The sequence below is a fragment of the Peromyscus maniculatus genome, chromosome 2, assembly GCF_049852395.1.
Source record: "Peromyscus maniculatus bairdii isolate BWxNUB_F1_BW_parent chromosome 2, HU_Pman_BW_mat_3.1, whole genome shotgun sequence".
NCBI classification, from domain to species: Eukaryota; Metazoa; Chordata; class Mammalia; order Rodentia; family Cricetidae; genus Peromyscus; species Peromyscus maniculatus.
Window position 1 is genome coordinate 64,760,461 of NC_134853.1, and position 23,454 is coordinate 64,783,914.

The 23,454-nt window shown below is 39.5% G+C and overlaps 1 long non-coding RNA gene across 1 annotated transcript; it reads right to left on the bottom strand.

Moving 5' to 3' along the window:
• Positions 1-942: 942 nt before the first annotated feature.
• LOC143271645 (uncharacterized) lies at positions 943-16,905 on the bottom strand. Its single transcript, XR_013048851.1, has 2 exons — positions 16,675-16,905; positions 943-977 (listed from the first exon to the last, which is right to left on the bottom strand). It is a non-coding gene; the product is annotated as an uncharacterized LOC143271645 (long non-coding RNA).
• Between the last annotated feature and the right edge of the window lie 6,549 nt (positions 16,906-23,454).

Below are 23,454 nucleotides of genomic sequence, written 5' to 3' on the forward strand. Positions count from 1 at the left end.
CTGAGAGCCGCTCAACTGCTGCCTTCTGAGTTAAACCAAGAGTGTTGCATGAGTGAAAAGGATTGGTTTTGCAAAAGAAGGCAGATAAAGTCATTCCCATCACCAGCACTAGAAAGGCCGAATATGTACAGTGCCAGCCTTACTTACCCCAAACAATGATAACTGCCTTCCATGGGTCCTACTCTGGTAGTGCCCATTCCTAAGGGAATGAGAGGTCCACAAGATCAAAGGGGAATGGGTCATAAAGTGCACACCACCAGTCAATCCTCTTTTTCTAGAATTGATTTGGAGTACTTGATAATCTGAAATTCCCACCAAGACCCTCCTGAGACTGCTCTCAGGTTGTGAGATCTCTCTCTCTCTCTCTCTCTCTCTCTCTCTCTCTCTCTCTCTCTCTCTCTCTCTCTCATAGATATCTGATGAAGATCAACTATGTCTCCTTAGGCAAAAGGAAGCCTAGGGGCAGCAAGGAAGGGTTAGACAGAGGCTGGGTATATAGACTAGAGAGTTTCCAGTCTGTAGACTCTTTGAATGCAAGACAGAACCAGGACTGGGGAAAAGAAAAGGCATGAGATGCAGATCATGTCTCCATATGGACAGCCACACAGTTTAAGTTCTCAGCTCAAAACTGGCTTCACAAAAGTACACCTCTCAGGATACAAGTACAGAATATATTTAAAAATTTACTATATTTATTTGTTATCTAAGTACTTTAGATTCTCTGTGCGTCCAAAGCCCGCAATGTGACATGGTGAGGCATGTCTGTAAACAGATAGAGATATATTCTCCTATGAGGTCAGGCCAGGCTTACACAGATGATTTGGGAAGCATCAACCCTGTGTTTGAATAACATCTCTACAATTTAGCTTGTTAGGAACACGAGACAATTCACCAGAAATCCCCATCATATAACAAAGCATTACCTTCAGTGATTCATAGCAGTCATCTTTACTTACTCTTTATTCTCCTTCACTTTACTGTAGAAAAAAAAGCCACCTGTAAGTTCTGGAGCTTGGTTTGAAATGTTCCTTGTAATTTGCAGTTTTGCCCATTTCTGTTCTACATATTTAGCAAATTCTATGCCTGCTTCTCCTCAGGCATCCACTGGATTCAAGGGTAAATGCATGCATTCTCTTATTCTCACTCTTTTGTGATTCCACAGCTCTCGCCCTATTTACCTTTTGGGTTGGCTTGGTGAGCTGGTGTCTGCAGACTTGCCAACACTGTAAAATACTACTTTCAGAAGGCTTATTGTCACATGGTTTAGTTAGCGGTAAGCCAGTGAGGAGCCTGTCCAAGCTTCAGGCAGTGAAATTAAAGCACTGACTATTAATCTCTGGTAGTCTTTATGTTGACAGGTGTGAGCATAAGCAGATGCACACTCAGCTTGTACTGTGTTCTCAAGACAACAGTTTCTCACAAACCTCTCTACAATCTTTCTTTGCATGGTCACATTGTGCCTCTGGGTGTACTTGGCTTCTACATTGACTGGTACCTCTCCTGAAGCTCCATCCCATCCCAACCCCCAAGAAAAGCTTTCTTCTTCTCTGAAACTGGGTAAATTCAAATTCTTATAATAAATCTTTCTCTCTAGCTCCACTCCTAAAAGTGAACCCTTGCTAATGCATTGCCCTCTGAATCTTTTGCTCACTCTCTTATGTTCCTAGAAATCCAAGGCTGATTCCCTGTTCATACACTCCTTTCCCTCTATTCTTGTAATTTTCATAATTCAAAATCATAATCATTAATCACCTCGAACCCCATTTTGTTGTATTGTTGATCCTGTGACCACTTTATTTAAAAAAGCAAAACTTTCTGAAAAAAAAAAATTCAGTTTTGAAGAACTCTTTCATCTTCTTAATACTAATAAGAGAACATAATTTAAATCTGGGTAGGTATGAAACTGGTAAGTATTTCACATCATCAGGGAGATGGAATGTCATCTTAATGGTATGACATTTTTCCTCATGCCCATCCAACACCTTAAGACCATAATTTTCTAAGACAAGACCAATGTAGAGTAGCCTTTTCAATTCAGGAACTATATTACATATATAGAAAAATGATTCAATATGTTTTCATGACATGATGATGGTAAAAAATTAATGAAATCATTTTTCTCATTACTATTTATACACTTGGCAGGTGCTGTGGAGTTACTCTATTATATACACAGACACTTTATAATTATTGTAAAGGGTGAAATAAAAATATTAACTAGGCTGATTAGACACAGGTCACACCAGTCCGAATAACAGGCATAGTCCACATCAGTCAGAAGAACAGATTCTGTTCCCAAAGACCCATTCCTCAGCCCATGTCACCCTAGCTCATTGCCTGCCCTGCTTCTGGGCCCTACCCCTAACCCCAGTAGACTACCTTTGCTCAGACACAGGCCACACAAGTCAAAACACACTTTCTCCCAACTCTGGCAGACTTCAGCTGCTCAGGTGCAGACTACTTCAGTCAGAAGAACAGAGATTTCCTACTGCACCAATGACCAAGCTAACCCCAGAATGCCAGCTACCAACTTATACAGAGATCCCCTACTAGATCAGAGGTCACACCAGCCACCAGAGATCCAGGCCACAAAGATTAGAGAACCAAAGAGACAACAGAAAGCAAGAAACAAAACACCCATCCAATAAAGACAAACTCAGAAATCAGGACCTAGACCTAATTATCCCAAACCCAGAAGCCTACATGCCAATGTAAAACCACAATCAACAACATCCAGGGCAATATGGCACCACCAGAGCCCAGCTATCCCCCACAGCAAGACCTGAATATTCCAGTGCAGGCAAAGCACAAGAAAACAACCTTAAAAACAACTTTGTGAAGATGATAGAGGTCCTTACAGAGGAAATGAAAAATTCCATTAAAGAAATCAAGGAAAAGATAACCAAAAAAATTTAGAGGAAATCAACAAATATCTTAAAGAATGCCAAGAAAAAAACAAAACAAGTAAAGGCAAGTATTCATGACATGAAAATCAAAAAAAGAAGCAATAAAGAAAACATAAACTGGGGAAATTCAGGAAATGGAAATTCTGAGTAAATGAGCATGAACTACAGACACAAGCATCACCAACAGAATGCAAGAGATGGAACAGAAAACCTCAGGCATTGACAATTTGATAAAGGAAATAGATTCATCAATCAAAGAAAATGTTAAACCTAAAAACTAACACAAAAATCCAGGAGATCTGGGTCACCATGAAAAGACCAAGCCTAAGAATAATAAAAATAGAAGAAGGAGAAGAATCCTAGCTCAAAAATCCAGAAAATATATTTAACAAAATCATAGAAGAAAATTTTCCCAACCTAAAGAAGGAAATGCCTATAAAGGTACACGAAACTTACAAAATACCAAATAGATTGGTTCAGAAAAGAACGTCCCTGCATCATATAATAACTAAAATATTAAACATACAGAACAAAGAAAGAATATTAAAAACTGCAAGGGAAAAAGTCCAAGCAATATATAAAGGCAGACTTATGAGAATTATACACAACTTCTCAGTAGAGTCTCTAAAAGCCAGAGAGTCCTGGAAAGATGTCTTTCAGACTCTAAGAGATCATGGATGCCAGCCCAGAATAATACCCAGTAAAACTTTCCATTGTCATAGATGGAGAAAACAAAATATTTCATGACAAAGTCCAATTTAAACAATATCTACCTGCAAATCGAGCCCTACAGAAAGTAATAGAAGGAAAACTCCAACCCAAGAAAGCTAACTACACCAACAAAAACACAGACAGTACATAATCTCACACCAGCAAAATCCAAAGAATGGAAACACACACACACACACACACACACACACACACACACACATACACACACACACACATACTACTACTACTACTACTACTACTACTACTACTACTACAACTACCAACAACAACAAAACAACAGGAATTAACAATCATTGGTCATTAATATCTCTTAATACCAATGGACTCAGTTCCCCAATAAAAAGACACACTCTAAACAGAATGGTTATGAAAACAGAATCTAGCCTTCTGCTGCATATGAAACACAACTCAATATCAAAAATAGATGTTACCTCGGAGTAAAAGGTTGGAAAAAGATTTTCTGATCAAATGGACCTAAGAAGTAAGCTGGTGTAGCTATTTTAATATCTAACAAAATAGACTTCAAGCCAAAATCAATCCAGACAGATGGAGAAGAAAATTTATTTTCACTAAAGGAAAATTCCACCAGGATGACATCTCAGTTCTGAACACTTATGCCCCAAATGCAAAGGCATCCACGTTTGTAAAAATCATTACTAAAGCTTAAATCACACACCTAATTCCACAAATTAATAGTGGGAGACTTTAATACACCACTCACCAATAGATAGGTCATCCAGACAGAAACTAAACAGAGAAATACCAGAACTAACAGACATTTATGACTCAAATGGTACAAATTGGAAAAGTATCACTATTTTCAGATGATAAGATAGTATAGGTAAGCAAGCCCAAAAATTCTACCTAGGAACTTCTACAGCTAATAAACACCTTCAGCAAAGTGACTGGATACAAAATTAACTTAAAAAATCATTAGCCCTGATCCATCCCAGAGCTCCCATCCTGCCCAGAGGTGAGTGACTGGGTTCATCCACAGGGAGGCCTTCCTCCCTGGGCCGCAGCCATTCCTGGGGAAGACCTGCCCAACTCAGCCCCAGTTGCCAGCCAGCAGGCAGGGCTCCGGTGGGAAGATTCCCCTTCTTCAAGACCCCCCCCCAGTGGACCCTGCAATCTACATGCCCTGTCCCCACACTCATCTGCCCAAGACCCCCCTCAACTTCCTGAGACTTAGAGACCAACCCCCAGCTCCCATCCTGCACAGAGCTCCCATCTGGCCCAGAAAGCTCCCATCTGACCCAGATAGCTCCCATTGGGCCCAGAGAGCTCCCATCAAGCCCAGAGAAGTGCCATCTGGCCCAGAGAAAGAGAGAGCTCTCATTGAACAAAGAGCCATCGCTGGACCAAGAGTAAACTAAGGAGACAGGGAATCTGCCAGCCCTGATTAGACCAAGAGTGGTTTCTGAGGAGTAGAATCCACCACCTCTCATTGGACCAAGAGAGGCTTCCTGAAATAGAGAATCTGTCAGCTCTGACTGAACCAATGGCCCTGATAAGACCAAGAATGAATCCACAAGGAGATGGGCAGAGGTCAAGGCAGAAGTACATACAACAACATAAAGAGCAATACAGCATCACCAGAACCTAGCCCTCCTCCAACACCAAGAACTAAACATCACAAGGTGGAAGAAGCAGAAGAAAACAACCTTAAGAACAGCATCATGAAGATGCTAGAGGCCTTTCAAGAAAAAATGAAATTGAGGAAAAGATAAACAAAAAAGTGGAGGAAATCAATAAAGAAAATTAGAAAAAGTCAAACAAGAAATGGGAAGAAATCTATAAAGAACTACAGGAAAAGACAAATAAAATACAGTGGAAGAAAACAGTCATCCCTTAATGAAAAAGCAATGAAATAGGTAAGGAAAACAGTTCAAGACCTGAAAAGGGAAATAGAAAAAATGAAGAAGACACAAACAGAGGGAATGCTGGAAATAGAAAATCTGAGTAAATGAACAGGAAACACAGATGCAAACATAACCAACAGAATACAAGAGATGGAAGAGAGGATCTCTGGTGTAGAGGATACAATAGAGGAAATGGATTTGTCAGTCAAAGAAAATACCAATGCCAAAAAAAAAATCATAACACAAAATTTCCAAGAAATCTGGGACACCATGAAAAGACCAAACCTAAGAATAATAGAGATAGAGGAAGGAGAAGAATACCAACTCAAAGGCACAGAAAATGTATTCAACAAGATCATAGAAAAAATTTCCCAACTTAAAGAAGGAAATGCCCATGAAGATACAAGAAGCCTATAGAACACCAAAAAGACTAGACCCCGCAAAAAGTCCCCTCACCACATAATAATTAAACAACTAAATGTACAGAATAAAGAAAGAATATTAAGAGCAGCAAAGGAAAAAGGTCAAGTGACTTATAAAGTCATCAGAATAACACCCAATTTCTCAATGGAGACTTTGAAAGCCAGAAGGACCTGGAGAGATGTATTGCAAATGCTAAGAGACCATGATGCCAGCCTAGACTAATATACTCAGCAAAACTTTCAATCATCAAAGATGGAGTCAACAAGACATTCCAAGACAAAACCAGATTTAAACAATACTTACCCACAAACCCAGCCCTACAGAAAGCACTAGAAGGAAAATTCCAACCTAATTAAGTCAGATACACCCTCAAAAACACAGGCAATAGATAAAGCCACAGCAGTAAACCCCAAAGAAGAGAAGTACACACAAACTACCACCAAAAGATAACAGGAATGAACAATCACTGGTCATTAATATCCCTTAATATCAAAGGACTTAATTCATCTATAAAAAGACACAGGCTAACAGAATGGATATGAAAGCAGGACCCATCTTTCTGCTGCATACAAGAAACACACCTCAAATTCAAAGATAGACACTACCTAAGAATAAAAGGCTGGGAAAAGTTTTTCCAATCAAATGGTCTTAAGAAACAAGCTGGTGTAGCCATCCTAATATCCAGCAAAATAGACTTCAAACTAAAATCAATCAAAAGAGATCAAGAAGGGCATTACATACTAATCACAGGAAAGATCCACCAAGATGAAATTTCAATTCTGAACATTTATGCCTCAAACACAAGGGCACCCACATATGTAAAAGAAATATTACTAAAGCTTAAATCACATATAAAACCCCACACATTAATAGTAGGAGACTTCAACACCCCACTTTCACCACTGGACAGATCTCCCAAATTGAAACTTAACAGACAAATAAAGGACTTAACTGATTTTATGACTCAAATAAACTTAATTGATATCTACAGAACATTCCATTCTAACAAAAAAGAATACACCTTCTTCTCAGCACCCCATGGAATCTTCTCTAAAACTGACCACATACTTGGCCACAAAGCAAATCTCAACAGATACAACAAAGAAATTGGAATAACCTTCTGTGTTCTATCAGACTACCATGGTTTAAAGTTAGATTTCAACAACAAAAACTACAGAAAACCTACAATCGCATGGAAACTGAATAATGCTGAACTGAATCATCAATGGGTCAAGGAAGAAATAAAGAAAGAAATTAAAGATTTCCTAGAGATCAATAAAAATGAATATACCACATACCCAAACTTATGGGACACTATGAAAGCAGTGCTAAGAGGGAAATTTATAGCACTAAATGCCCACATAAAGAAGTCAGAGAAATCTCACACTAGTGAATTAACAGCACACCTGAAAGCTCTAGAACAAGAAGAAGCAAAGTCACCCAGGAGTAATAGATGCCAGTAAATAATCATATTGAGAGCTGAAATTAATAAAATAGAAACAAAGAGAACAATACAAAGAATTAATGAAACAAACAGTTGGTTCTTTGAGAAAATCAACAAGATAGACAAGCCCTTATCCAAATTAACCAAAAGGCAGAGATAGAGAGCATCCAAATTAGCAAAATCAGAAATGAAAAGGGAGACATAACCACTAACACTGAGGAAAGCCAGAGAATCATCAGGTCATACTTCAAAAACCTCTACTCCACAAAACTGGAAAATCTAAAAGAAATGGATAATTTTATGGATCGGTACCACATACCTAAGCTAAAACAAGACTAGATAAAATATTTAAATAGTTCAATAACCCCTAAGGAAATAGAATCAGTCATTAAAAGTCTCCCAACCAAAAAAAGACCAGGACCATATGGTTTCAGTTCAGAATTCTATCAGATCTTCAAAGAAGAGTTAATACCAATACTCTTTAAATGGTTCCACACAATAGAAACAGAAGGAACATTACCAAACTCCTTCTATGAAGCTACAATTACCCTGATTCCCAAGTCAAACAAAGATACAACAAAGAAAGAGAACTACAGACCAATCTCCCTCATAAACATTGATGCAAAAATACTCAATAAAAAATACTGGCAAACAGACTCCAGGAACACATCAAAACAATTATCCACCATGATCAAGCAGGCTTCATCCCAGGGATGCAAGGATGGTTCAACATACAAAAGTCTGTCAATGTAATACACCATATAAACAAACTGAAAGAAAAAAACCACATGATCATCTCACTAGATGCTGAAAAGGCATTTGACAAAATCCAACACCCCTTCATGATAAAGGTCTTCAAGAGATCAGGAATACAAGGAACGTACCTATACATAATAAAGGCAATTTACAGCAAGCCAACAGCCAACATCAAATTAAATGGAGAGAAACTCAAAGCGATTCCACTAAAATCAGGAAAAAAAGAAAGGCTGTCCACTCTCCCTATACTTATTTAATATAGTACTTGAAGTTCTAGCTAGAGCAATAAGACAACATAAGGAGATCAAGGGGATAGAAATTGGAAAGAAAGAAGTAAAGCTTTCACTATTTGCAGATGACATGATTATATATATATAAGTGACCCCAAAAATTCAACCAAGGAACTCATACAGCTTATAAACACCTTCAGCAACATAGCAGGATACAAGATCAACTCAAAAAAATCAGTAGCCCTCCTATATACAATTGACAAACAAGCTGAGAAGGAAATCAGAGATACATCACCCTTTACAATAGCCACAAATGATATAAAATATCTTGGGGTAACTCTAACTAAGCAAGCAAAGGACCTGTATGACAAGAACTTTAAGTCCCTGGGAAAAAAATTGAAGAAGATATCAGAAAATGGAAAGATCTCATCTCTCATGCTCATGGATAGGCAGGATTAACATAGTAAAAATGACAATCTCACCAAAAGAAATCTACAGATGCAATACAATCCCCATCAAAATACTAACACAATTCTTCACAGACCTGGAAAGAACAACATTCAACTTCATATGGAAAAACAAAAAACCCAGGATAGCCAAAAGGATCCTGTACAATAAAACAACCTCTGGAGGCATCACAATCCCTGACTTCAAGCTATACTAAAGAGCTACAGTAATAAAAACAGTTTGGTCCTGGCATAAAAACCAACATGTAGACCAATAGAAACGAATTGAAGACCCTGACATTAATCCGCACACCTATGAACATATAATTTTTGACAAAGAAGCCAAAAGTGTACAATGGAAAAAAGAAAGCATCTTCAACAAATGGTGCTGGCATAACTGGATGTCAACCTGTAGAAGGCTGCAAATAGATCCATATCTGTCACTGTGCACAAAACTTAAGTCCAAGTGGATCAAAGACCTCAACATAAATCCAGTTACTCTGAACCTGATAGAACAGAAAGTAGAAAGTAGTCTTGAATGCACTGGCACTGGAGATCACTTCCTAAATATAACACTAGTAGCACAGACACTGAGAGAAACAATTAATCAGAGATCTCTTGAAACTGAGAAGCTTTTGTAGAGCAAAGGATACGGTCAACCAGGCAAAGCGACAGCCTACAGAATGGGAAAAGGTCTTCACCAGCCCCACATCTGACAGAGGGCTGATATCCAGAATATATAAAGAACTCAAGAAATTAGACATCAAAATGCCCAAGAGTCCAATTAAGAAATAGGTTATAGAGTTAAGCATAGAATTCTCAATAGAGGAAGCTCAAATGGCTGAAAGACATTTAAGGAATTGCTCAACATCCTTAGTCTTCAGGGAAATGCAAATCAAAACGACTCTGAGATACCACCTTATACCCGTCAGTATGTCTAAGTTCAAAAACACTGAAGACAGCTTATTTTGGAGAGGATGTGGAGCAAGGGGAACACTCCTACACTGTTGGTGAAAATGCAAGCTTGTACAGCCACTTTGGAAATCTATATGGCGCTTTCTTAGAAAATTGGCAATCAATCTCCCCCAAGACTCCTCCACTCTTGGGCATATACCCAAGGAATTCTCAATCATACCACAAGGGCACATGTTCAGCTATGTTCATAGCAGCATTATTTGTAATAGCAAGAACCTGGGAACAACCTAGATGCCCTTCAACTGAAAAATGGATAAATAAAATGTGATACATATACAATGGAGTACTACTCAGCAGAGAAAAACAATGACATCATGAGTTTTGCAGGCAAATGGATGGATCTATGCCATGGACTGGCCCATCGGGGGTACCATGACCGTAGGAGAACCAGGACTTGGGTAGTCAGATAGGCAAGGATTCAGTGAATGACAGACCGACAACACACTCAGAAGTAGTTTAAATCTGTTGTAATTTTACTTTTTGTAAATCAGTAGTTTATATACAGAAAACTATTAAGTCATACAAGGAACAACAAGAGCTTGGCAATAATTTAATTACATCATCTTTAAAAAACAGCAAGCACACAATTATTAATCGGTGCTAGACATATCCCTTCATGCACAAGAACTTTATGACCCAAAGAGCAGTCTGTGGTTTTTAAACTTAGTACAGTCCCTAGACTTGTAAAGACTTTTTGTGGTTGCAATCTTGTCCTTTATCTTATCCCAGCAGTCATTATACATTTTTTCTTTTTTGGTTCTCCTGGCCCATTTAGCCAATTTGGATGCTGCAGACCCTCTCTAAGTCTTTCTTTAGTTCTTTCACCACACATCTCTTCTAATATAAAACCTTTTTACCTGCTGGAATATGGACTCTTGTACTTGTATCTGATTAAGATCCATGTCTAGCTTCCCCTTTCCTCCATAATTCACAACCCAAGCATTCATTAATTTTGGCTGTGCTTCATAGATTAATTAGAACATTATCAGAAAAGCAGTTATACAGAACCCATAGCCCAGGGAGGTCATGATCTGTGAAGTACATCTTCTTTGAGAAGGAGGTATAACATGGGCACTCTGCCAGGGACCTCCAGGGAGCTTAGTCCCATGGGACACTTATCTACCATCCGCTATTATTGACATAATTGTTCATGTCACACGGACGACACTAGAGTTGGTGTAGCAGATCTAGAAAAAGTCATCCTGAGTGAGGTAACCCAGACTCAGAAAGACAAACATGGTATGTACTCACTCATAGGTGGATACTAGATGTAAAGCAAAGAATGACTAGACTGCTACTCACAACTCCAGTGAGGCTACCTAGAAAACAGGACCCCAAGAAAGACACAGGGATCGCCCAATGACAGAGAAATGCTGTGATGAGCAAACTGGATGTGAAGGGGGGTAATGAAGGGCAAGGGTCAGGAGAAAGAGAGCTTAGGGGAACGGGAGATTCCAGCTGCCTTAAGAACAGAGAGGGAGAGCAAGGAAAGAGATACCATGATAAATGAAGACCCCATGGGAATAGGAAGAGGCAAAAGTGCTAGAGAGGTCCCCAGAAATCCACAAAGATACCCCTACAATAGACTACTGGCAATGGTTGAGAGAAAGCCCGAACTGACCTACTCTGGTGATAGGATGGCAAACACCCTAACTGTCATGCTAGAACTCTCATCCAATGACTGATGTAGAGATCCATGGCCAGGCCCCAGGTGGAGCTCCAGGAGTTCAAGCGGTGAGAGAAAAGAGGGATTATATGAACAAGAGATATTGAGACCATGATTGGAAAAAGCACAGGGACAAATAGCCAAACTAGTGGAAACACTATGAATCAATAGCTGAGGAGCCCCCTTGGAACTGGATCAGGCCCTCTGGATAAGTGAGCTTGAACTACTTAGGAAGCCCCCTGGCAGTAGGACTGGGACCTGACCTTAGTGCATGAGCTGGCTTTTTGGAACCTAGGGCCTATGCTGGGACACGTTGCTCAGCCTAGGTGAAGGGGGGAGGGGACTGGACCTGCCTCAGCTGAATCCACCAGGCTGAGCTGAATCCCCATGGGAGTCCTTGCCTTGGAGAAGGTGGGAATGGGGGATGTATTGGGTGGAGGGCAGGGGCGGAGGAGAGGAGGGTGGACAGGGGAATCCGTGGCTGATATGTAAAATTAATTTAATTATAAAATTTTAAAAAATCATTAGCCCTTCTATATACAATCAATAAACAGGCTAAAAGAGAAATCAGGGAAACAACACCCTTCACAATAGCTAGAAATAATATAAAATCTCTTGATATATTCTAACCAAGCAAGTGAAAGACCTGTAAGGCATGAATTTCATGTCTTTGAAGAAAGAAATTGGAGAAGATGTTAGAAGATAGAAAAATCTGACATGCTCATGGATTGATAGGATTAACATATTAAAAATGGCCATCTTACCAAAAGCAGTCTATATATTTAATGAAATCTCTATCCAAATTCCATCACATTTCTTTATAGTCCTTGAAAGAACAATACTCATCTTCATATGGAAAAACAAGAAACTCAATATTGCTAAAACATTCCTGTATAATAAAAGAACCTCTAGAGTTATCACCATCCCTGATTTCAAGCTGTACTACAGAACTCTAGTCATTAAAACCTAGTGATATTGGCCAAAAAAACCCAGACATAATGATCAATTGAATCTAATTTAAGGGCCAGACATAACTCCTCACATGTATGGACACCTGATTTATTTTATATAGAGAGAGGCCAGAAATGAACACTGGGGAAAAAAAGAAAGCATCTTCAACAAATGGTGCTGGTCTAACTGGATGTCAGCATCTAGAAGATTGCAAATAGATCCATATCTATCACCCTGCACCAAACTCAGGTCCAAGTGAACTGAAGACCTCAACAAAATTCCAGATACACTGAAAGTGACAGAAGAGAAAGTGGGAATAGCCTTGAATGTATTGGCACAGGAGACAACTGCCTGAACAGAACACCCATAGCATAGACACTAAGATTGACGATTAACAAATGGGACCTCAAGGAACTGAAAAACTTCTGTAAAGCAAAGGGGACTGTCAAAAAGACAAAAGGACAGCCCACAGAATGGGCAAAGATCATCACCAACCCTACATCTGACAGAGGGCTGATACTGAAAATATATAAAGAACTCAAGAACTCCACATCAAAAAACTAAATACTCCAATTAAAAAAATGGGGTACAGATCTAAATAGAGATTTCTCAATAGAGAAATTTCAAATGGCCAAGAATCACTTAAAGAAATGTTCAACATCCTTAGTCATCAGGGAAATGAAAATCAAAAACACTCTGAGATTCCATCTTCTACCTGTCAGAATGGCTAAGATAAAAAACATGAGTGACAGCTCATGCTAGTGAGGATGAATAGCAAGGGAAACACTCCTCCACTGCTTTTTGGGGGTGCAAACTTGCACAGCCACTTTGGAAATCAATATGGTGGTTTCTCAGAAAATTGGGAGTGAATCTACCTCAAGACCCAGGTATTCCACTCCTGGACATATACCCAAAGGACACTCAACCATGTCACAAGGACATTTGTTCAACTATGTTCATAGCAGCCTTAATCATAATAGCCAGAACCTGGAAACGAACTAGATGTCCCTCAACCAAAGAATGGATAAAGAAAATGTGGTACATTTACAAAATGGAGTATTACTCTGCTGCTAAAAAAAATGACATTATGAAATTTGCAATATATGGAACTAGAAAAAATCATTCTGAGTGAAGTAAACAAGATCCAGAAAGACAAATATGGTATGTACACACTCATAAGTGAATATTAGTCATAAAGTAAAGGATAATCATGCTACAATCCACAGACCCAGAGAAGATAAATAACAAGGAGGACACAAGACACATGAATCTCATTGTGAAGGGGAAATAGAACAGACTTTACCATTGGGGGCAGGGATCTAGATGAGGGGGTGGGATGGGAACAGGAGGGATCATATGGAGGGAGGATGGAGGGGGAAACTACTGGGAGAGAAAACTGGAATTGGGGGGGGGCATCTCTGGGGCAAACTAGAAACCTAATGCAATGAGAACTCCCAGAAATCTGTGAGGCAACTATAGCTAAGACTCCTAGCATACAGAAACCTGAACTGGCCATTTTCTGTAACTACTCCAGACTTCCTGTGGAGGAACTTGTAAACCAACCCAGCCACAAAACCCTCCACCTACAATTCGTTCTGCCTACAAGATATGCTGGAGTAAAGGTGGCACAAAAATTGTGGGAGTGACCAACCAATGACTAGCCAGCTTGAGACTCATACCATGAGAGAGAGAGCTCATACCTGAGGGCCAGGTTCCAGAGACAGGAAGTCCAGAAACCTAGGATAGAGAGAGCTCACCCCTGGGGGCTAGGATCCAGAGGTGGGATAGCCCAGAGACCTAGGATAGAACCAAATGCAACTGGCAAGAAAAAAAAGTCAACAAAATCATTCCTGATGATATTCTGCCATACTCATAGACTGGCGCCTAGCCCAACTGTCAACAGAGCAGCTTAACCCAGTAACTGATGGAAACAAATGCAGAGATCCACAGCCAAACATTAGGCTGAGCTCCAGGAATCCTGCAGAAGATGGAAAGGGAGGACTGTAGGAGCCAGAAGAGTCAAGGGCACCACAAGAAAACCTATAGAACCATCTAACCAGGGAGCCTGCATGGGACTGAACTAGGCCCTCTGCACATATGTTACAGTTGTGTAGCTTGATCTTCTTGTGGGACTCCTAATAATGGGAGCAAGGCCTGTCTCTGACTTTGTTGCCTGCTTTTGGGACCCTTTCCTCCTACCAGATTCCCTCATCCAGCCTTAATAGAAGAGGTACCTAGTCTCATTGCAACTTGGCATACTATAGCTGGCTGATATCCATGGGAGGCCTGCCTGTTTCTGAAGAGAAACAGAGGAAGAAGAGTGAATGGGAGAGGGGGAAAACGGGATGGGAGACAGACTTGAAGGAGAGAAGGGAGGAGAACTGTGGCCAGGATATAAAAACAAACAAGAACAATAAATAAACAAAAATATATTAATAAATGAATAAAGCATAAGATCCTTCTTGTGGACTTTACTTAAAGAGTTTGGTAATTTATCCAAGTTTACTTTGGTTTTAATTCTTTGTATGGAACCTGGTATTTTCATGACCACAATCTGATTGATCCTCTAAATAAATTCAGTGGACTTAATATAAAAGATATACAAGAAAATATTCCTGCAATATCTATATTTTAGACAGAAGGAAATTAGAGCTCCTGGTACATATTTACCAAAAGATATGCTACCAAGGTATTGGGAAGTCCCTACCACCTAGGGATCTATGGGGATCACTAATATGTAAATATCCATTTAGGGACATGGAAGGAACTGACATAGCACTGAATTATGACGTAGTACTTGACATTCACTTAGCCTGGTATGGAAGAAAGCTTTCAACCTGACAATCCAATGAATGGAAGATTCTGTAGATTTTTGTGTATGATTATAGCACTAAGGTATCAGTAAAGAATTCCTGAAAACTACTGAGAATCCTTAGGCAATACATATATGCTAAATAAATTGAATCAAATATTTTATAGGAAATTCATTGTACTGTCAGTGCGTTCTTTGCATGACTTGAAGCCTACTATTTCAATGGAAATGAGAGGATTTCCATATTAAAGTCTGGTTATTAAAGCAACCTGTTAAATTAAGAAAAGTTTCAACATTAATAAATACCATCATTTTATGCTATGAACATACAATTGTCTGTAGAGGCCCTTGCTAGTAAATTAATTAAATCTCTGTTCCATTATGGTGTCAGCTAATTTGGAAACTCATTATTTATTTGGCACTAATTTAGCCTAGCAAATTAATTAGAAGGAGCATGGGAAAATAGATGATTCAACATGAAAGTCCAAATCAACACAAAGAGACAGAATGAAAGACCTTATTTAGAGAAGAGGGATCACTATATCACTTTTAGGACTTTCCAGAGGACTCGCTCTCTCCCCACGAGGACTGACAGAGCAGTGCAGAGACATCCAGAAGTGGAATTTAGAAATCAAAAGTAGGAATTTTCTTCAGAAGAAAACTTCTGTTCATGCAGGGGATTTATTTCTACCAGGACTTCACTCAACAGTGTGCACAGAGCTCTTCCTAACTCTATCCCATAATAAACTCTTGAAATCCAAGGTTCCCTTTGGCCATTGATAAAAACTATTACCATTGCCACATGAAATCACCAAGATCTTTATCTCTATAAGAATTTTTAGCTTTATTTACTTATAAATATTTTTCTAATACTTTGAGAACTTCACACAATGTATCCCCCCCCCCCAATTCCTTTAGGGCCCTTACCTCCTTAACCCAACTTAATTCTCATTCTCTCTCTCTCTCTCTCTCTCTCTCTCTCTCTCTCTCTCTCTCTCTCTCTCTCTCTCTCTCTCTCTCTCTCTGTCTCTCTCTCAATAATCCATCAACTCCAAGTTGTGCTCTACATATATTCCCTAGGTGTAGAGGCAGTTCTTAACATGTGGGTAGATACCCTTTGGGGGTTACATATCAGATATTTCCATTATGATTCATAACACTAGTAAAATTGCAGTTATGAAGTAGCAATGAAATAATTTTCTGTTTGGGGTCACCACAACATGAGGAACTATATTAATGGGTAACAGCATTAAGAAGGTTGAGAACTGCTGGGATAGGGCCACCTGCTGGATCATGGTTGATTACCAAGAGTCACACCCTTAAAAAAAACTGACTCTCCTCTCCCAAAACTATTGACTATCCATGGTTTCTTAATTAAGGGTAAGGGCCCATCAACCTCTTCCCACTCCATACTAGAATGTTGACTACTCTGAATTTCTGAAGATCTTGAAAGACAACCACGGTTGCTTACAGTTTATGAATCCACTGGTCCTGTAATGTCCGGAAGACACTGTTTCATTCTGGTCTCCAGCTTCTGACTATTAAAAACTTGACATCTTCTCTTCCACTCTGGTACCTTGAGCCTTGAGTTGGTGTGATATAGATATCCCATCTGTGGATGAGCATTCCACATACTCTTATTCTCTACATTGAGATCAGTTGTTGAGTTTCTGTGTTAACCACAACCCACTGAACTTGAAGAAAGCCTGTTCATTGATGAAAATATGTTAGTACTGTAAAAACAAACAGTAGTTTTAGCACCATCAATAAGCAAAATTAAAAGGCAGCCTAAGTATTAGGTTTAGTAGGAAAGATCAGGAAAAATATTTATAAAATTTGCATCTGTTAAAGGTTTAATAGCTAAAACATAAAACACTCATACAACTCAATATCAGAAATTATAATAATGACTAGAGAATAAGCAAAGGCCCCAATGGAATACTGTCAGCTTTAAGTAAAAGAGGAAATTTCATCATTCTTTCTACAGCATAAAGGAATCTGTAGGACATTATTATAAGTCAAAAGTAGAACACACACAAAAATTAATGTATAATCTCTATTTATAGAATTTGAAAAATCCAAATTCCATAGAAGTAGAGAGTACAGTGATTGACTGAGCGGAATAAGTTCTGGGGATTATTATAGTGCATTATGACTATATGTATATATTTACATATATATCTTTAAAAATAGCTTGAAGAGAAGATTATTTTCATCAGAAAAATAAATATATGAGATAGTGGATAAAATTAATCTGATTCAATCATTTCAGAATATGTACATACATCAAAATTATATGTTATGTGTCATAAATAGAATACATATACAATTTCTATTTGCCACTTAAGCATTAATAATCTGAGGTATGGAAAAATCCAAGGGACATACATTGTTCTTTGAGCCTATGTTAAGACCTATGCCTCTGAGCTCTGGGAATATTCTAACTGATCTGTCACTAAAGTTGCTATTTTTTCATGTTGTTCCCCAAGTATACATGCATTTGACTCAATATGCTACTGCAACAAGATGGTCTTAATAACATATAGGATCTATACCACAAATGTTTATTCTCTAATGTCAAGACAAAGTCTAGCACATAGTAGGCACAAAAGGGAAACATTTTATGGAATAATTCACTCTTGCAAATTTGGCCTTTACTTCTCACTTTAGACTGGCTGTGTGCCTTCTTTCTAACATGTGTGTTCTTCCCAAACAGAAGCCAAATGATCCCAGAGATAAATCCCCCCCCCCCCTCCGTGTGGGAAGCTGCAAATTTAAAGCACTTGTCAGTAAATGCCATTGCACTGTCCTGGTTGTTTTTCTTTCAGAAATGACTTCCTGACATAAAATGATCAACACCCCAGCCTCTGGCTTCTTGCAGCTCAGAAGCAAATGATTCATGCTTCTTATTATATTAATGCACGGAGAAAGCAATAAAGAGTCCAAGAAGCCATAATATAGTCACAACACCATAACTTTCTCTCATTACCCAGAAGTCAATGCATCATTACTCCTGATGTGTATTGATCCAGGCCAACAGCACTGGAGTTTATCTTCACGATCAATCATATTCTTTAAGTCAGAGGACTGTCATAACCACACTGTGCATTCACCTATGGAGCTAGACTGGACTCTGTAAACACTGTACATTTTGTTTCATGGTGTTCTGGCTGAGAGTATGGGAAAACAAGGCTGTTGTCTGTAGCCAGAAATTTTCCACATGCTGTGTTAAGTACTTCAAAATTTCTCTATCATTTCTTCCTCACAGAAAACCTCTAAGGGAGTTAGTATCAGCATTTTACAGATGATCACACTATGGCCCTGTAGTGGTTTGAATCAGAATGTTGCCCCCCGCCACCATGTCTCATACATCACGTGCTTAGTCTCCAGTTAACTGTTTGCTTAGAAGAATTAGGAGATGTGTCCTTGGAGTAGGCCTGCCTTCTTGGAGGAGGTGTATCACTGGGGGTAGGCTTTAGGGTTTCAAAAACCCATGCCAAGCCCAGTGTCTCCCTCTCTTTGCCTGCTGGCACTCATTCTTCCTTCACTGGTATTAGAACCTACTTCTTTGGGATTCTGATGTATATTGAGACAACCAGACTTGTGGACTGAACAACTACTAGATTCTTGAACTTCCGGTCAGAAGAAAGCCATTGTTGGACTAGTTGGACAATATGTGTATACATATATGTGATTTGTTAGAGTTGCAGATATATAATTTATTAGAGATCATATATTCATTCTCTCTGTTCTCTTCCTCTAGAGAACCCTGACTAATACAGGCCCCATGACTGGTTCTTGGCGCTAACACTAGGCAGAAGTCACGAAAGCACCAGTCTGGGGTTGAGCCCTCATCTTTCTCTGGTTGTCCCTTGGAGGCTGCTTATGCTACCTAGAAACTCCTATGCACAGCATACTGGTGCTACCACTGTGCAGCCAGAGAGACAAGATGCCAGGACTTTCCTGGTTCCCTGCTGTCATCTGTGGGCTGCTGGACAAGTGCTCACCATAGCCATCATCACTGTTAGAGGTAATCGTGAATAAGCTTCTACACACCCATTCTTTTGTCAGTATGTACTGTGCCAGGTACTACAAAGGACACACAAAATGTCTTACCGTGGATTTTGTTCCAACAACACAGCTCTGCCTTTGGTCCACAGCTCATGACCTCTTAAGTTAGCAGAGCTCTGTGGACACCAGGAAGTGAACTATGCCTACTTCCTCCCTCACAGCGAGTACCCCCAGGCTTCTCACAGCATCATCAAAAGAATTTTACAGGCCTGGCTACTAGTCAGTAACTCCCCATGTTCTTGTGCCCGCAGAGTGGGCTGCAGGAACTTTGAACACAGTGTGACTCACGGAAAAGATTCTGTCCTGATCTCAGGGCCATCCACAGCATATTTTCTCTCCCTCTTTCCCTTTCTCCCTCCCTCCCTCCCCACTCTCTACCTCCTTAAACCAACAACTCACTGTTAAATCCAGAGCTCTCCAAGTATCCTTTAGGTTGGTCATTTCAGGAAACTCAAATGCCAGCATGCAAATGGCTTCGAAGAGTATGCAGGACACCCAAATATTTACATGGGTCTGCACAGACATTCAAATGACAATACTTCAAGTATTCATGCTGGAGGAGAGGCTACCTGGGGAGAGTAAACATGGCCTGTCTTCTCCTTTCTTTCTAATGCCGACTGATACACTTGGGCTCGTAACTTTATACTCAGCCACCTGAAGGCACAAGCTGTTGCTAACCTGCTCTCACACCAGCCTCCCTCCAGCCTTATTCTTCATCTCTGTGTGTTCATACATTAAGAAAGAAAAACTTGTCCAAATGGAGCATTCCCATGCCTTACTGTTTTTTGTGGGTTTTTTTTTTTCTTCAAATTTGCTTCTTTCATGATTGGTCTTCTCTCAGTGTGTCTCCCATCCTACGGACTTCATAGATGGGGCGAATCACAGAAATCAGCTTGCTCTCTCCCCATCCCACCTGACTCGGATCCTTTTAAGGACTCCAATCCCATTGGTGCTGATTTAAAAAGGCTCTTCTAGATCGTTTTATGTCTTGGACATTCTGCAGGTAACTGAGCACTCTTTCATGTCTTTCCTGGCTCCCTGTCCATTGTCCCACAGTCACTACCACACTCTTTAAGTCTTGCCATGGGGCCCTGTGCTGTGAACCTGTCACCCTGACCCTGGTGTCTGCTGTGTCCTGCCTCTCCCCTGGCCTGTTTTCCACCACTCTTGGCTGTTTTGCCGCCTGCTTTTCAGCCTCCCTGTAACATCTATGGAATTGGCCTTCCCCCAGTCCTCCCATTCTCGTTCCAGAATATTATTTTCAGCTACTATGCACCTGGCATTTTTCTCTTCTACTTACGTCCAGTAGCAAATTGTCTTACACAGAGGATATGCCTCCATTGCATGGTTTTGTGTTGGGCAAAGTGTTTTTAGTGAATACAAGCAGAGAATTCCTCATCCAAAAATATGAATTGAAAACACTCAGAGTGCTTGTCTAGCATGCTGCAGACCCTAGAGGAATGCTGAAAAAAGGCCCCCAAATTGGAAACATTTCAAATACAAACATAATGCCCTGAGAGGAATCTTCCACACCTGACCCGCTGTAATGAGCCACATCACACAGGCACTAAAAATACTGTATGAAGCCACCTTTGGGGTTTGTATATAAAGTGTCAATGAAACCTTATGAAACAATGAATTTCATATTTAGATTTAGGTCCCATTCCCAGTATAACTCATTATGCATATTTAAATATTAATAGGTCCAAACTAAACTAAAATACTTCTGGTCCTAAGAAATTCAAATAAGAAATACTCAACCTAGTGTAACTTTTAAGATTTGTTGTGGTTTTACTGTTTCATAAAAACACACCTGTATGCAAGATGTTTTATGCTAATCATCATTGAGATTTATTGTGAATAACCCAGTGTGTTGTGATATGACAGGATTATTGATATATAATTCTCAATTTGAGCCTATTTGTTCAGAAAAAAAATTATGACACCCATTCAGTTTTAGTTCACCTCCCCGTCTTAGTTCAGTACATGGTATCCCATGGTGTAAACATAAAAGAAGATAAACCATGGCTTGCTGTAGAAACTGTCATGAACAAGAGTCTGCTTTATTTACATCCATTTTTACTACCTTTTCTATCTTTCAAAGCTCTCTCCCTCTCTCTCCATTTTTCCTCCTTCTTCTCTTTTCCTCTCTACCTCATTCTTTTGATATTTTTATTTTCTTTTAAAGCCTTTACAATGTTTTTCAAGACAGAATGTTGTAGAATATTATTTTAAGTTTATGTTGCATTTGTTAAACTCTGTGAAGCTGTGGTACTGTGCCTGTCTAAAACACCTAATGGTCTAATAAAGAACTGAATGGCCAATAGCAAGGCAGGAGAAAGGATAGGCGTGGCTGGCAGGCAGAGAGTATATATAGAAGGAGAAATCTGGGAGGAAAGAGAAAGAAGGAGCAAGACAACAAGGAGAGAAGGATGCAAGGGGCCAGCCACCCAGCCACAGCCAGCCACAAAGTAAGAGTGAAAGTAAGATTACAGAGTTAAGAAAAGGAAAAAGCCCAGAGGCAAAAGGTAAATGGGATAAGTTAAGAAAAGCTGGCTAGAAACAAGCCAAACCAAGGTCAGTCATTCATGATTAGGAATATGCCTCCATGTGTGATTGATTTGGGAGTTGGGTGCCAGGCTCCCCAAAAGAACAAGAACAACCAACAACAGGGTTTCTCTGTGTAGCCTTTGCTGCCCTGGAACTCACTCTGTAGACCAAGCTGGCCTTGAACTCAAAGACCCACCTGCTTCTTCCCCCAGAGTGCTGGGATTAAAGGTGTGTGCCACCACAGCCTGGCTTACAAATATATCTGCTTGGCTGTTTTAACAAAATATTTTTAATTTACTTTGTATATTGTATATATGCATGTTGCATTTGTATCTTTACTCCTTCCTTTCTCTCCTCCCTCCAAACTTCCTGCCCTACCCTGCTCTCTCTCAAATTCGTGGACTTTAAAAATTATTGTTACACATACATTAATGAATAAATATATAGATACAATCTGCTGCTGTGTTCATTTACTGTTGCTTCTATGTGTAGCCACTTAATAGAAAAATAATGTTAGGTTCTCCCCTAGGGCCTATGACCCATCTAGCAACAGCTTCTTGGCCCTTTTAACAATGTCAGGTTTGGGTTCCATCTCAAGAATGGGGATTAAAGCCAATCAGAAAATGGTTGATTACCCCCATCACATTCATGCCACTGTTACACAAATGGGCATATCCTGTTTGGATAGCTTTTGTTACAATTGGATAAGGCTGATGATTGTTTTTTCCCTTCAGTAGGTGCATAGTACCTTCCAGCACTATGAAGGACAGCTAGCAGGAATGAGCTTCCAGGTGAATACATGCTTCGTTTCTCCCTGTTCTGTGATGCTCAACTATGTGGTACCATCAGAATTGGGTTTTACTATCAAGCTGGAGGATAACCAAGAACATTGACAATAGCCTTTAATATTTCAGAGTATCTATGGGACTCCACTGGCCAACAACTCAAAAAGAGGTGACCCATTCCTGCTGATAGGATTTCTATTTGCTGGCACATAGTATGTATTTGGGATATTGTTCCTCCATTATAGAGTAAGACCATTTAAACTTTTTATAGGTGTTTATGTATGTGTTTAAGAAGCTTCTACAGTAATAGATTTCCATGTGGCTTTTTCAAAAGGCCTTTAATGTTCATTGTCCCTCTCCATATTTCCTCCTCTATCCTGCCCTCCTTCCCAATACTCACCCCATTTAATCCTTTGTCTTCCATTGCCTTCCTACTCCATAGCTCTGTATTCTATGTCCCTTTCCTTGAAAGAAAAGCCCCTTAAAAGTTTCTAACCTCTGTGAATTCCAAAATAAGCATACATCTAAAGATCCAAAACTAACAACCATATATGAGAAAAATGTGATATTTATCTTTCTGTGTCTGGGTAACCTCAGTTAGAGTAATTATTTACAATTCCGTCCATTTACCTGAAAATGTCATAATTTCATTTTTAACAGATGAATAACATTCCATTGTGTAAATGTACCATTTTCTAGCTATTGAAAATAGAGCAGCAATAACATGGAAGAGCAAGTATTTCTGAAGTAAGATACAGAGTCTTTAAGGTATATACTTGAGTGGTATAGCTAGATTGGATGATATAGCTCTATTTCCAGCCTTTGAGGAACCTCCACACTGATTT